Below are 15,671 nucleotides of genomic sequence, written 5' to 3'. Positions count from 1 at the left end.
GTTTGAAATGAGATTCGTGCCATTGTTTAAGATATTTCTTTATAAAAAGAACAATCACTGAAAGCATGTTCTGAATGTGGGAGATTTCATTTAAAATTTATAAAGAAGCTACATTAGCCTAAAATTTAATAAATGCATTCTAAGGCAAAGTGTCTCATAATAAGAAACAGATTTGCCATTCTGCAGAAGCATAGTGTGAGGAGAGTTTGAAAATTAATGTGCCTCTAGCATCTGAGGTGACTACTGATGGGTCAATGGGCACATGTCTCTAGGTAACTTCCAAGGAAGCTTCAATTCAATCTCATCTGTCTACTCCAGCTGCATAGGATGTGATCCTGAGTATGATAAGAACATGCAGGCAATCTTCTACTGAGCAAACCAGAATATGGCCTTTCAAGTTTCAGGTGATATCTGATACAGACTTCGAAAACTAAGTATTGCCTTGGTAGCTGACAATTGATGTGAATCTTTCATTCCTAGAATTCCTATGCCAAAATCTGCATCTAGATATTGGAAATGAAAATGGGTTTCATTGGAATTTCTGAGTTGTAGGGAAAAAAGGAGGAAAAGAAGAAAGAACAGGAAAAATGACGGTAATGGGAATCTAAGACAGATTTTTTTTAAAATCATCATGGGCATACTGTCTCTGATTTTAAGTAAAAAATGAGTAAAATTCTCTTTCTAGTGATGTCTTATAAAGTGAGTATATGCATATAATGCATGAAGACAGTAGAAGTTTTGAAAAATACAGGCTCTTTAAGCAGTCTGTCCCAGTTCAAATTCTGGAGCTCTTAATTAATTTTCCATGTGATCTTTGATAGAATAGTTGCACTATTTATGCTTCAGTATCTTCTGAAAAATCAGATTACAATTAGATCTACCTAATTTTGTTGTATTAAATGAAATGTTACATGAAAATTGTCTGCAATAGTGTTCTGGTGCATAACGAACACTCAAAAATTATTAACTGTATATACTTTCAGGTGTGCTGCTTATTTACTTTTTATAGTATTTTTATTAAATAACTACTGTATTTCTTATATAAATAGTACCTAGAAATACCATATTAATTTTATATTCTTCCAGCTTTTAGTTATTATTAAATGGTATGACTTGCTGCTGTCCTCTGTGGCATTTTCTATGTTAGCTGAGAATATTTAATGAAAACTCAGAATACTATTTCACTTGTACACCTCTCCAGCTATAGTTAAGCTACTGCTTATTATTATATATTATATAACATAAATATATAAATATATATATATAATCATATAGACCTATTTTTTATTCTTCAAATTAGATTTTCTCTTCTTTCCCTAATTTGGTCAGAGGCTGTTCTCTTTCCCTGATTTGTGCGTTTCTTCCAAAAATCTTTGTACTTGCCCTTCCTTAAGACTTAGCTCAATCAATAACTTCTCACTGAAATCTTTTCTTAACTACTCAGGATTGGAAAGTTTCCTTCACAGAAATAACTGTGTATAACATCAGAGTGTTTTGGGGGAAAAGTAGTGTCTTCTGAACAATATTATCACTGATAAAATAGAAGATAACTTTGAATAGGTAGATAAGCCTGATAAAAAAGGTTTCTGTTACAAGGCAATTCATTACAAACTGATGACAAGGGAACAACCCATGAGCTGGAGCACTCAGCTATAAAATGTTGAGAGGAATTCCTACTGCTATATGCGTCAGGTGGATAAGGTCCAACAGTTTAAGCATGATCTATGCCCAACAACATGTCTTCACTCTATATTCAATTAGCACATCAGAGATGAACTTCTCTCCTATGAGGAATGTGGTCATTTTCAGATAAACAGAGTGCCACTCTATCTCCTTTATCTTGTGGTAATGATTTCCTCAGGACTCCAAGTTATCTACAACACCGATGAGGTCTCCTTCATTCGAAACCTTGTATTGCATGAAGAAAGAGTTTACCTGTGTCTGACTTTGGTGTCTGGGAACCAGGAAGCCAATATAATAATGGTAGCACAGAACTACATTGAAGCTCTGTTATCTTAGCAAAAGCAGCTCTAGAAGCATTAAGGGATTCAAACTCTTTGGCAACCAGGGCTATTCTTGGTCAGTTATATTTGCGGATCTCAATGCTCACAGTCCAACAGGCAAACACTGTGCTCATTGTTACCTGAAGAATCATGATCTCACAACACAGTTGCTACCCTGCTCCACTGTATTGGTTATAATGCATTAGCCCTAGATGATGAAGCTCTGTTTAGCCAGACATTTGATAAAGTGGTTAGAAAATTAAAAGGAAAATATGGATTTAAGTGTTTCTTAAGAGATGTGTATAAATCATTGGACTATCCCAACAGACACAACTGCAAAGCAGTGGAAATTAAGTGTTTGATGGCACTGAATATGAATTTCCCATATTTTTCCTTTACATGATAAATGATGGAGTTTTAGAGGTAATCTCAAAGAAGTAAAGGAGTACCAGGATCTTCTGACTCCGGTACTTCATCAGACCACAGTGTGCTAGCTGACTTGGTCAAATATGAAAAAAGAAACCTTCTTAGTCAAAAGTGATTTCCTAGTAATTGTGGCCATGACGGAAAATTATTTCTTTGGAGACAAGTTCTTTATATCATAGCAAAACGCATGGTAAAAGTATTAATCAGTCCTAAAGATATGATCTGGTCCAGTACTATGTCTCACTACAAAATCAACATAACATTAGCATGAGGTTTTCCAATCAGGGCCCACTGGAAAAATGATTTGGTAGTTCATGTAGCATTTGTAGCAGGAAGCCAACACCTTCAAGTTTTTCTCAACATATATGGTATTAAAACTCAAATTCCTCAACAGGTGCAACTTATTCAAATATGGCCTCAGCAGGAATTCATGAAAGTTTATTTCCACTTGGGTATCAGTGAAAAGTTAGGAATCTCTGGAAGACCAGAGAGGCCCATTAGTTGCCTTGCTACATCATATTGCATTTTAGGAAAGACTGTGGTTTGTTATCCCATCATATTAGACCTAAGTGATTTCTACATTCCTCAGGATATCTTATTCCTGATAGATGACATAAAGCATGTCCTACAGTTCATTAAGCAATACTGGAAAATGCATGGATGCCCACTTTTCCTTGTTCTCATCTGGGAAGACAATATATGAGGTAGTTAGTTCAACCCCATATCATATATGCTGGCAGCCTTTAAAAAAAGAATGGTTGGAGAAGTCAAAATTCATGTTGATTGTCTACAGACACTAATATCTGGAGCTGTAGCAGAGCAACTCGCCTTCCTATGAATCAGTGATACAGAAGAACTTCCAGAATTTAAGAATTTCAGGGAACTAGAACTTCCCAAATATTCAAATGTCAAAAGACAAAGCAGTACCCTCAATGCTCCTGAGCTGGAACAGCAGCTGGATATTGCCATTACTGACTGGAAAAACAAACCTGCCCATCAAATTCTTCAAAAACTGAATGACTGCCATTGTCTGGTTAGCCAACTCATCCTGCTGGGTATATTGCTCAAAAGAAAAGGCCCCAATTTCATCACAAAGGAAGGTATCATTTCTGATCACATTGTGAGAGTCTATAGAAGAGCTGGCAGCAAAAAGCTTTGGTCAGTTGTGTACCATACAGCAAGTCTTTTAACTAAAGTAGTGGACAGCCTGGCCCCATTCATTACTAACATGTTAGTGCAGAGAAACAGTTAACTCTGGGTACCTTTGTGCATGAAGAAGTTATCTCTAACCCTTTGTCTCTGAGAGTGATTAAGAACATTACCTATTATAAGTGTAACACCAACGATGAGAGAGAAACAGTCATCCAGCAAGTACTGGTCATCCATATTGTCTGGATCATCTCTAATAATCCTTAGTGGCATGCTGAAAATATGAATTGGGTGGATCATTCATGCCATGAAGTACAAGCTACAGATCCATGGTGGAGACAAGCCAGCCATAGACTTATATCGGCTGTTAAAATTGTGTTGGGTATTTTCCAGCCTCAACAGAATGGAAGATGTTGGATGAACAGGCATCAGATTGATGGGTCTTTGAATAGAACTCCTGCTGGGTTCTATGACTGAGTGTGGTAGATCCTGGAGCATAAGCCCAATGTTATCATTGTAGCTGGGAAGCATTTGCCACAGCAGCCAACCCTGTCAGATATGACCATATATGAGATGGATTCCTCTCTTCTTGTTGAAGACATATTGGGAAATACTGACCAGCCAAAGTACAGATAGATCGTGGAGCTGCTAATGGTTGAATCCATTGTACCGGAAAAATAACCCTGAGCTAGAATTTCAAGACAACGTATACCTAGACAAACTGGTGAAAGAAGCATTTCATGAATTTCAAAAAGATGGGAGTCAGCTAAAAGAAGTGGAAAAACAAGATGACATGGCTTCCTTTTACAATACTACTCCCCTGGGGAGAAAAAGAACATGCAGCTATTTGACAAAGGTTGTGACGAAGGAGAGGTAGAGTCCAGCAGTGATGAGCCATGTCTGGTTAGCTAATGAGGAAAGTAAAAGAGAGTCTGTTAAGACACTGTCTAAAAGTGTGTTAAGTTTTGTGTTGAAGCGTAATCAAGGCAGCCATTATTGTATGATCATACTGGAAGTGTCTGCCATGCCCTTGGCAGTTATTGAAACTATTTTGCAATGCACAACCAATCTAATGGTAAGAAATGCTTTTACTCGAACAAAAAAAGTTCTCATGATTATACCAACAACAATAACAACCTTCACTGAATGATAGAAATAGTTTATGGATTGAAAATTCGCCCCTGCATGTCTCATGAAAATGAATCTTTGCTGTTTGGACTAAACTCCCACCTCAGTGCCTACTGGCATTATAATGTGGCATTGTTGCATTATAAGAAGATCTTAATATGCATCATAAAAGCAAAGTCAGCAGCTGATATTTTGATTTTTAGAGACTGCATTATTAATAATATTTTGATTCTTAGAAATTACATTATTAATGATATTTTAGTATACAGAGCTGTTATACAATTTTACCCTATAAACATGACTGTGGGTTGACATTTGTGCTAACAATAGGGGTTGGACCAAAATACAATGCAGTAAATCTATACCATATAAAAGATTTTCTTAGAGCACCTACTAAAAATAAGACGTGTAGGATTGCTCAGGAGTATGTCTAATTATAGGATTGATAACAGTTTGTACTAGTTAAAACAGGATTAAAAGTCATTTTAATTAGCCCTGCTATCTGATTTATGGTTAAAAAATTCCTGTCTTGATGGTGAACTCCAAGGCCAACTTATTTGCTTTAACAATAACTTGTAGCCTATAGCAGGTGGCTATTTAAGCTTATATATCACAACTGGTTTACCTTGAATAATACAGCAGGAATAGAATTACTTAAAATTGTAATGCTATGGGTTTTCAATTCATTGATTTTATAAATTATATTGCAATGATTATGGGCAAGGGGAGAATCCGATTTAACAAACTTTCTGACTAAACTTCCTAAAGCCATTTTTTTGGAATGGCAAATTGGGCCTCAATTATATCCTGATATTATAAGCAAACTATGGAAACTATGAGTAAGATAACCATTCAAATGCATCTATGTAGAAGATACAATCATCACTGCTTAAATAACAGTCAAAGTGTATGACTCTGCCATAAACAATAAAAATAAAATTGCAGTAATCTAGATTCTTCAGAAAAAATATAATATTAAAATCCATGCTATTAATTATTAACATATCTTTGCTTGAAAGAAATAGATTTCATGGAGATTTTGCTGGTGTGTAGTCATGCTTTTCTCTACATATTAGAACCAGATCATCAGAGATATTTATATATCACTGCACTGTTTTGGTTCTTTATAGAATTTGCTTTCCTATGTGTACTACTTGAAGTTTTGCCCATATACTTTTTATGGCAACTTATGGAAAAAATTAAACAGTTCAATACAATTTTATAAATTATTTAATTAAAATATATTATTCAGGATCTAGTCTCATACATCCTGTATCCTGAGGTCTGTGATGGCATAGGCACTAATTAAAGTTTATCCCCTAGCCTTTTGGGAACCATTCCCCATGCCAAGCAGCTATGAGGCTGTGTAGGTATCTGGTAAGGGAAATTGGATCAATCACTTCTTACTATCTTACATAAAGCATAATGAAAAAGAGACTACTCAGTATTTAGTATGCGTTTGATTTGAATAGTCATGTGGAGTTAGATCTGAGGTATAATGTCAAGCCATGTGAAAAATGAGTATAGTGACCATTTATTGTTCTCTCAATCATATAACAGCTCCAAATTCTTATATAAAGATACTGCATGATTTGTATAGGGGCAGCATCTTCTTTCAGATCACAATTCCCTGAACATTGTTAATTGCTCAGGGTGTGTACACAAAACATAAATTCAGCTAATCTGAAAACCTGATCAGGGTTTTCTTTTTAATGTATGTAATGAATAGATGAATATGGAGGCTGAGCTTAGAGTGATACGTCTAAAAGTTAAGGGATGCCAAGGATTGCTTACAAGTGCTAGATGCTAGGGAGAGAAATGAAACAGATTCTTCCCTGGAGAAGCATGACACTTTCAACACCTTAATTTTGGACCTCTAGCCTCCAAAACCATTAAGAATAAATTTCTGTTGTTTTAGGCCACCTAGTCTGTGGCAATTTGTTTTGACAGCCCTAAGAAACTAAATCAGCCCTCATCTGCCGATTTTGGTTAGTAAGATCATTGTTCGGCAATAATTATTCAATTTGAAGTCCTATCATTTAAAATGGAATATTAATTTCACAATTTTATTGACATTTCAAAAAAGCTCCCTAAATTTCTTTGGGCAAAGTTTCCTCCTTGCTACAATGGTGACAAAAATGATCCTTTCCTATTAAGCCTTGCTCTGAAGAAAAAATGAATTATGCAGGAATGATTACCCTTATTGTGTAGGTCATATAAAAATAAGGCATCATATTTTTAGCTATTAGGTTCTACTTGGCCTCCTTAGTTTTTTTCTTTTATACTATCTACATAAACATCAAATTTTATCATTCCAAATAAACTGATCAGCTACTTTACTGGGCAATGATAAAGGAAGAGATTTCACCAGTGAAATCCTAACAGGCTAGGCTAAAAGAGTTTTCATAAGGTGACATAAATTTGGTAATGTCATCATGGTCCATTGAGGTCCTCAAAATTTTAAGGGAACAGCTGCAATCTAGCACAGACTTTCAGGTGAAATCATCAAGGTTATACAGCTCCAAGATGGCCAAACTAATCTTTGACTCCTGCCTGTCTGACTCTACCTGTCTTAACAGCTACTGCTTTTTCTCTAAGTTGCTTTTAAACCATAATTATTATTTCATATCAATTCAGCAGATAGTTCTTGAAACTTTATTATAGTTTAGGAACTCTGCTTGGCATAGAGACCCAGAAATGAAGATATACCTGCTCTCAGTTTATACTGATGCTACATTCTTTAATCTATTTTCAAAGTCTATGTTCCTTTAACTTTTTTGTTTGTTTGTTTGTTTAGAAATCTATTATCATTAGGGCATTACACTTTTCTCAGAACGATTATAATTTACAGGAATTATACAAGACAACTTTTTACCAAATATCAAAAATTTAGCAATGTTGGTGACCAGAAATGTTAATTCAGTTGCAAGAACCATCTCTGATTACAAAAAATTATCAGAAACCTTATGGATTTAATGTGCTTTTATAAATGTCCTAAGAAGTCTTAAGCAAAATAATATTTTCAGTAGAAAAAAAACCCTAATTTTTAAATAGTTTGATACACTATTTCTGTGGTTTATGTACATACATTAAATGGTGTCTCTTATAGGAAAGCTGACTGGATGTTTATCATTTGTACATAAAACATCGTAAAATAAAGGCAAGAGCTAATCACCCTTTAACAAAAACACTCTGTATGCAACAAATAAGTATTAAAGATATAATTCAGTGCTCAATAATTATCTGCTACAAAATATAAAACAAAATACATTTAATAGATTGTTTTTCAGTTGCAGCTCTCTGTTCGACTCCCGAATAAGGATTTACCACAAACAAAAGCAGCAATGAAATTCACTTAGTGATTAGTTTAGGTCAATCCATTTTTTTCTCTTATTCTTTTATCTTCCCCACCACCCTCCACACCCTGTAGTGACACCATGTTATTAGAAACATCAAGTACCTGGGAATTATACTTCAGATCAAGACATTGAGTAATTTCAAAAGATGTACGGTTCTTCATGTAAAAGAGACATTTTGTGGTCACAATTACTTCAAAAAGTAATTATATTCAAATAACCTGACATATCATGCTTTAGCAATTACAGAACCATGATTTTGACACATGGAAATTTAAAAGTTAGGCAAATGTGAGATGTTAAAAGATGTGAACAGCTGTTCTGTTTAAGTTTAGAGTGCAGCAAAATTCAGGTAATGACTTTATTTTTTCAGTTAATATAACCAGCTCACAGTGCAGCATACTAATCATAAAAACTTTTAGAAGTACAAATCCAAGGAAGATAATACCTTTACTAAGTTACAGAATTTGGCAAATCAATACAGTACTCTTTTACTACAGTAAAATTATATTTTTGTTGGAGTCATATGTTACTTTAGTGATAATTTTCACTCCAAAAATATTGTTTTAGTACCAAATCTAAACATTGTGGTTTTTAATTGTGGTTTAGAGCAGAGCAAGTTTTTTTTTTTTTTTAATACATATTAACATGCTTTTAAAAGTTATAATTTCTCCTTTTAAAGTGAGTTACTTCATGAAAGCTGTTAAGTTTAATGCAGTCAGGCAATCATGTGCAGATGTAAAAAGGTGGCTCTGCTTTGTTCTTGGGTTAGTCCAAAGCCATGTAGAGTTACAATGCATGACAAACTTTAACATTCTGTCTTAAGGAGATTCAGTATGCCAATACAAATTTCAAAACACTTTTCCAAAAATTGTAAAATTTTAACATAAATAATAGAAACCTTAAAATTAGATGCTCATTTCAAATAACACAAATTTCAGGTGGTCCCTTTTACCTAAAAGCCCTGCAACTATTTGTTTTCATCAAAAGCCACATACCTTTTCTCCAGCTTATTACAAAGAAGTCTACCTAAAATACAGCTGTATTTTTAAAAAATAAGAAATAAATATATTGCCAGGTTGGAAGGTCCTGGGAATCCAATACCGTATGCCAATTTTCATTTTCATTTCTCTACAAATGCTGCCGCCGCCATTGGTGTCCCCATGCTTCCTCTTGCTGAAGCTATAAATCCTTCAGCTTCAGATTTTAATTTATGCATTACCCATTCTATTGCTTCTCAGCCTTTATTGGCATTTGAAGAAATCGTACTTGCCATCAGTCCACCCAGGTAACTTCTCAGGCTGACTCCTTTCACGGTGATTATGGCTCCTTGAGTCAAAACAGTTTTTTCTGGGGCTTGAGAATGTGGTTTGTATATATGTCTTTCACCTACAGAAACCATATTTGTAAATGAAATATTAGTAGATTTTAGTTCCATTGTTCTCTCTATAGAATCAACTATCAAATGTTCCTGTACATGTGTTGGTTCTTGTTGCACCAATAAGAGATTTCACAAAGTGTGCTGAGAAGTCTGCAGCTGTGCAACATTCCAGAGGAGTCTATATGTCTATCCAATACATCAACTTCCACCACACTTGGAATTATAGGGTTTGGATATTTCTGTATTGCAACTGTTGTGACAGTTTCCCACGGGTGGTCAAAGACGTGCTCTGAAGTCCGTAACTTCATGGTGCTGGTGATGGGTGTGTTGTCCAGGCGGTGCTAGGGGACAGTGAGCCCTGTTCCTTTACCTTTTAAAGATGACTTATTCCTTGGGGAAGAATAATATCAAAATAGAGATATTCAATTAAATGAATAAGAAACAGACAACCACTTGCATCTTCTATAGATGCAATTATACTAAGTATCTCACTGGTACTTATTCATGTAAATGAAATGATATATTCATATTAGGTTATTGGGATTTTATATTCATGCAAGCTGTTCAGAATCCTGTTTAAGGAAGAAAGTAACCAAACGTGTATGATTCACCAGTGTCTTTGATGGTTTTTAGTAGCAATAAAATTATTCATCAAATGTTATAGAATTTAAGTTGTCTAATTGTACATATTAATAGACATAGAAAGCATTGGCCCCAAGAAATCTATGCATTATTTATAGTTGCTCTGTATAGTCCTAGCATTCAGAAATTTTTTCTTTCTTTCTTTCAAAAATAATTGTTCACATGTGTGGTGGATTAAAGATGGCTGGAAATTCTGTTACTCTAACAGTCACTCCTCCTATTGAGTGGTGAAGTTTATTTGCTCTCCCTTTGTATCTGTGCTCCCACTTGGACTGTTTTAACTAATAGAAGGTAGTAGAGATGCTGCTGCTTCGGTTCTGGGACATAGCCTGGAAGACACCTGGAAGCTCCTGCTTTTCACTTTTGGGTGCCCTGGCCTCTGACATGAAAAGACTGGCTACCCTGGAGACATCATGTGGGAGACTACAAGGAGAGGGTATATGCCCAAAAACTACATGAAGAGAGAGTGAGGCTTAGCCATTCTAGAATCCCTGCTTAGCCCAGGCCTTCAAGGCCTTCCGCCATCCCTTCCAAGAAAAGAGACATGCAAGTGACCTGCCTTGCATGTTCCAGCCCAGTGGAGACCCCACCTTACTTTAGCCAGAGTTACATGGAAGAATTGCCCACTGTGCTAGACCCATTCAACCTCAAAAACTGAGAGAGGTGTTCAAATATTGTTGCTCTACTCATTTCATTTTGCGGTTTATTATATAACAATAGAAATTTTCACCTCTCTGCCAGTAAGACTTAAAATTGTTTCAAACATTAAATGAGTGAAATGACTAATACTTTCTCAGAGGGGGAAAAATATGACAAGGTCCAGGGGAATAAAATGAGCAAGAGAAGTTTCCTTATTTTATTACTGGAGCAATGTTTTTTCAATTCCATGATCCTCAACCAAAAGCCTGTCTCTGTCTTATTTTCGATAATTTATTCTAATAATTATATAAAGGACCATGAGTAACACAAAGATTAATCAATTATATCAGTTTTCAGTCACATACAGCTTAAACTTAAATATCAAAATTTTCTTACAAACTTAATATGCAGATAAATTTGCTGGCCAAATGCTCTTTTTTTCCAGGTCATTATTTTAGATGTGATCTACTGAAAGTCTTCTTTTGCATTGTAAGTGTAGAAGTGTGTGTTTGAAGTTTTAACAGGCTTTAATATTTTTAAAACTAATATAAACTATAAACTCTGTGATTTGCTGTATTTTCTTCCTCAAACTCAGTGTTTTATATATGATCAAATTATCTCTTAAGTAAATCTGATTTTCTTCCTTGATTCCTTGTTGTAGTTAATACCAGAACATTAAATGAAATGTTTATTAATTTATGACTGCAACTGAGATTTAGAATTCTCAAAAACTACATTTATTAGCTTCTCTAAGCCCCAAGCATGTAAACTGATAATAAAAATGCATGCTTTACTTCTCAGGGTGAATGTGAAAATTAAAATGAGGTTATTTTGCAAATGACAGAATATTACAAAGATATAAGGCTATATGTACTAAAGAGATGTATATGATTTTTAAACAAAGAATCAGATAAATTTTCAACAACAATGATGACATTCCAAGGTTACATTAAAATGTTGTTTGCTGAGGGAATTCAATGTTAAGCTAATCATAAGATTTGACATTTGAGATCAAATGATGTTTCTTTGTTCATTTATCCTTCTTCTGCTTCTTTAAAGTCTTCCTCTTTTTCTTCTCCTCTGACTTTCTTTCCAATGAATATAGTCTAAGGGAGATTTTCCTAATTCTGTGCTTTTGCTTCAATCTCTGGAATGATGTTCACCAGCCACCTCTGAAGCAAACCAACTCTTGTCTCCAAACTTCAGATTCCCATCCACCTTCTCCTCAATTTTTATCCTTTCAATAGATAATGACTCTTCAAAATCTCAGCATAAACTTAGTTCTCCAAATGTCATTTATTATACTCTCTTTAAACCAATAAACTGATAATAATAGGAAACATCATTTCCATGAATTGTCTACAATGGGTGTTTTGACTAAAATTATATCATGTCTTATCTTACCTAATACTTCCTCCCCTGCAATTATTTTGTGCAAGTTATCTGACAATTACTCACCTATGACTTTCAATTGTTGTCAAGGGCTTTGTATTCATTTGCTATTGCTATGTAAAAAACTACCACACACATGTGGCTAGAAGCCAAAAAATTTGTTCTCACCTTTTCTATGTATGAGGCACCTGAGCATAGGTTTGCTTTGTCCTTTGCTCAGGGTATTAGAAGGCTGCGGGGCTGTGATCCCTTCTGAGGTTCAGGGTCCTCTTCCAAGCTTACTCAGTTTCTTGGCAGAATATATTACCTTGTGCTGTAGGACTAAGGTCCTCATTTTCTTGCCGGCTGTTGACAGGGGAACTCTCAGCTCCTAGAAACTCCTTGTCACAGAGTTCTGATAAGCAGTTCAAAATATAGATGCTTGCTTTCTTCCAGGCCAGCAGGAGTGTGCCTCTCTGACTCCATCTTCTTTTAAAGGCTCAGCTGATTAAGTCCGGCCCACCTAGGCTCTCTTTAATTTAAAGTCAACTGATTGGGAACCTAACCATGGGAGTTATCAGTTGTCATAGTTAAAGATTTAGCCTTGTATTCAAAGGGAAGGAATTACACAGGATACGTACAACAGAGGGTGGTAATCTTGGGGCAATATAAGAATAAGAATTTTGCTTAATACAAACTTATTGACATCTATCCTTATTACTTATCTTCACAAATGTAATTATTATGTATTTCATTGCTTTGTAAAGCATAGATCATAAGAAGAGCATGAATTATTTTATATTTTCTATTTATAGAATCTCTGATACATATCAGGTATTTTTATTATATGTTGATTATATATATATGTATACATATATATAATCTACTTTTATCATTACTGTAGTATTTCCCTTAGTCTAATCTTAATCCCTGCAGTATAAATGGTTAAGAACTTCACTATTGTTTTCTATTTATTTGTCTTTCAAGGATTTAGGTTCATGTAGCATGAATTCTTATACTTTCAATTATGTGTTCCAATACATTAGATATCAATTTTGTGTCATTAATATTTCCATATTATCTTACATTGTAGCGCTATCATCAGCAAAGGAATTTTGGCCCTATATGTAAAACATTAAGATAGCTACTAAGCTACAAAGTTTCTGCTCCCAGAAATATTTTCATCCAGATGAGAAACAGATATCAATCTTTCTATTTATGTTGAATCATCATCTATTGTGTTATCAAGTATCATCTATCACATTTTAGAGATTAAGGCAATGTATGATAAATGTCAAATAATAGAAACGAATAATAAATACCCCAGAAATTTAGAGAAACAATGAATATACTTTGTTTCTTGGCTCTCTATCATTCCATCTTTTAAGTAACTGAGGAGATAGAAAACATCCTCTATAAATAGCCCTTCCTTTCACTTTGTGCTAAATTCAATTTTATTCATATATATTTTCCTCTTTTATTGAAATATATCACAATATAACTTAATAAGCTTATTATAATCAAGTAAATATTTTGTGGTTCCTTCCCTAGTGTCATTGTACCTTTCTTCTTAGTACCAATATATTGGAGGGCTATCAGATGAAATTTCTCATGTTAACACATCCAGTAGCCAATATACAATTGTTATTTTTTATTGTGTTTCATTAACAGTAGAACACTGGGTGGATTCTGCGAATGACATTATAAAGAGAGTTTTATTTATGATTTACTATTGAGAGTAGAGTCAGAAATATGTTTAGAATCTGGTAAGATATTTTGCTTGCTGACGTATAACACTATGGAGCTATTTCAGCAGGCAGCAGTATAATTTTCTTTTTCATGCAACATTTTAGTGCTGACGAATGTGGATATTGTCCAAGAAAAGGTCAAGAATAGATATTTTAAAGCCTGTGAAATTCCATATTTTACTCCCTAATGGTATAATGACATAAACTATGATTTTAATATATAGGCAAATCTTCTATGAATAAGAAATGCACAATCCTGAAAATAATAATCATTGAAATGACTGCCATCACCCACTCCCATAAACTTAAAAAAAGAAGTATAGTAAAAGAGACAGGACTAGTCAAGACATGAGTGGAATTATTAAGCTTAGGCACTAATGCTAGCCTTGCTAATAAAGTAAGCATTATGGCTTATTTTAACCTTTTCTAGAGACATCATCTCAGGCTTTCAAATTCCTTGGATATTACAAACAGATTTATCACAGTGGCCTTCTGTATGCTTTCCCCATAGGAATTAAATACCTTTATCTTATAGAGGTCAATATTTCCAGATTATGTTATATTTCACCTTGAACCCTATTTGTAGAATTGCTTCAGGTGGAACAGTGTCAATTTTCGGAATTACTTTGTATTTTGCAAATGAACCATTTTAATGCAAATGATAAAATGCATAAAATTGGAAGTTCCAGAAATATTGCACAGCCACCACATTTTTTGCTGCCAACTGCTACTGTTTAGAGCTAAAAGCCTACTATTATCAATTATGAATTTGTTTTCCATGGGGAATTCAATATTATACAGAGCCTTTCACCTGTAAGCCAACAGCTAGATTGAGTTTGCAAATACTGACATAAACATAATGCAGTTCTCCCTTTAGATCCACAGATGAAGTAGTTTCAACAAAGTTGCCAAACTCAGCTAATGATTAAGAGAGACAAATATTATGGGAAGTTGCAAAGAGTTGGAGGCTTTATGGGCATCAGAAGATCATGTTTTTAAAGTTAATCCATTCCTGTGGGTGTAAATCTATTGTGGGTCAGATCTTTTGATTATGTTATTTCAGTTGAGGCATGCATCTGGTGGGTTTTAACCCTCTTACTGGAGTCCTTTATAAGAGGATGAAAAACAGAGAGAAAGACAGAAGAGAGAGAGAGAGAAAGTCACAGAAGCAAGAGAGAAAGCCACCGAAACAGAGAGGAAGCCACTGAAGCCAGAAGCTGGAAGCAAGGAAACCTGGAAGAAAAGGGACAGACCAGCAGGATGCTGCCATGTCCTTTGCCATGTTACAGAGGAGTCAGAGATCACAGGTAGCTTGTCTTCAGGAAGAACATTTGCACATTGTTGTGTAAGCACTGTAAGCTTGTAAACTTGTAAACTGTAAAAACCAATCCGTTTTATGATATCTGCATTTCAGCAGCTTTGGCCAACTAAAACAGAAGTGGAAGCACTGAATGCACAAGCCCTTTTTGGGGAACTAATTTCAAAAAATGATGTTTAGCCTCTCCCCACCTGGAAAAGTTTGGAATACTAGATATAGATGATTAGCGTATTTTCTACTTTTTAACATTTCTTTTAATATTGTTATACAATAACATTTAATATTATGATGTAGTGCTGATTTTAATTTTCTTAAATTTTATGTTCATTAATTATTTGCATTATATCATAAGTAAGATTGGTCAGGAAAAGTTTTAAGGTTTGAATTGTCATCTTTTCATAGCTTTATAAAACAATGGAAAACATCTTCCATTATTTACTGTTTTTAGTGTTGTTTAAATACGATAGAATGTTCTTTGCCTTGAACTCACATGTAAAACTATATGGAATT

General features: G+C 34.5%; 2 pseudogenes; one reads left to right on the top strand and one right to left on the bottom strand.

The window, feature by feature from the left end:
* The first annotated feature begins 262 nt into the window (after positions 1-262).
* Positions 263-4,490, top strand: LOC119540646 (annotated as a pseudogene).
* A 4,695-nt stretch (positions 4,491-9,185) lies between these two features.
* Positions 9,186-9,751, bottom strand: LOC119540932 (annotated as a pseudogene).
* Positions 9,752-15,671: the final 5,920 nt, after the last annotated feature.

This window comes from Choloepus didactylus, chromosome 7, assembly GCF_015220235.1.
Source record: "Choloepus didactylus isolate mChoDid1 chromosome 7, mChoDid1.pri, whole genome shotgun sequence".
Taxonomy (NCBI): Eukaryota; Metazoa; Chordata; class Mammalia; order Pilosa; family Megalonychidae; genus Choloepus; species Choloepus didactylus.
Note: the sequence above shows the minus strand (reverse complement) of the source record. Positions and strands in the feature narration are given on the sequence as shown.